We start from the raw sequence: 1612 nt of genomic DNA, 5'->3' as shown, positions 1-1612 counted from the left end.
ATTTTATTAAGATCATCAACCAGACGACCCATAGTAGCAAGCTGGTCACAAATAAAGTTAAATTCACGAGAGAATTTAGCAACACTATCATTAGCTTTCTTCGGGTTCTGTAGTTCATCTTTCAAGCGGAGCTCTCGGGATTTTGAACGATTGCTAAAAGTGTTTTCCAAGGTGGACTAGACAACATGCAAAGAAGGCAGACCAACAATAGTAGTCATAGCCTCTTCCGTTAGCGAAGCAAGAAGAAGGCTCATGATCAATTGATCTGTTTGCTACCATTCAACAAATTTTGGATTGGCAGTAGTAGTGGAACTCGAGCCAATGGTAGCAGGTAGAGGTTGGAGAGAGCCATCCATATATCCAAGAAGGTTCTGACAATGCAGTAAAGGTAAGACTTGGCTACGCCAAAGAAGGTAGTTTGAGGAGGATAATTTGATGGTCAAGAGATGAACCATAATGTTGAAGGACAAAGTGGAAGAAGGGGCGTTGGAAGCCATTGGATCTAAGGAGGTAATTCCAAAAACGGCTCTATGATACGATAAGAAGGTAATGAGAAAATCCACCGCTTGAATTGGTGGTGGTATGTGTATTGTATTTATACAATATCCTGTACAAGCTAATAGCTAATAGATTTACAACAAAGTCAACATTCCATCTATGCTATTAGCTATAATCAAGGGATTGCCTAAAATTATGTGATTGTGATATGATGAGATTGGCTAAATTATTTGGGGTGTGATTCTTGGATCCTTCCATAATTGCATTCTCTCAACTAATTTGTTAATCAATATTCATGCAATTATTGAATAAGAACAACGTTAATATAAAATAAACAATTGCATAACACAGAGATTTGTAATGAAAGAAAATCCTTTAAAGAACTTTTTAAAAATAAAACCCTATGGGGTAGCCTATCTAGAAAAATCAATTTTAAGCAAGTTTCAATTATAAAACTTTTGTCAATTGATATTGATATTCTTACTTGACCAGACAAAAGACCCATTTATCTTTACCATAATAACAGTCAAAACCTCTAATGATTTTTAAATATTAACTTCTCTACTAGAACTCTAGTGGCTGAAACGATTACACTATCTAAATCTCAGATCACGATTTACCCTCTTTGAAAGAAACAATATGAAAATTTTCAAGAAAAGTTTCTCACCAAAATAATCATAGGAAGTGCTCTCCAAAATCTCCAAAATTGAATCTCTACATTTCCTAATTAGTAGTACACTTTTAAATATATTTTTAGAAGCAGTTTCCAAGTCCTAGTAAAATTTTGTTGGCGGATCTATCAAGACGGTTTCACTCATAGTTTGCTTACAACAGGAAACTATCCCCATTGACTTATAACTGTTTCAAATTCAAACTCTTCAATGGATAAAATAAGAACCTTGATGTATGAAACTATCTTCACAGACTTGTAACCGTTTCAAATTCAAACTCTTCAATCGATAAGATAAGATTCTTGAGACTCGAAATTACTTGTTTAACTTATCTAAAACACTTAATTACAAACACGAAACAAACTCAAACTATTTTACATTCAACAACTCACAACATTTAAACTTAAGATGATATCTATCATCTCAGTCACCTAATGTTAGCT

Source organism: Carya illinoinensis, chromosome 15, assembly GCF_018687715.1.
Source record: "Carya illinoinensis cultivar Pawnee chromosome 15, C.illinoinensisPawnee_v1, whole genome shotgun sequence".
NCBI classification, from domain to species: Eukaryota; Viridiplantae; Streptophyta; class Magnoliopsida; order Fagales; family Juglandaceae; genus Carya; species Carya illinoinensis.
This window is presented reverse-complemented; position numbering follows the sequence as displayed.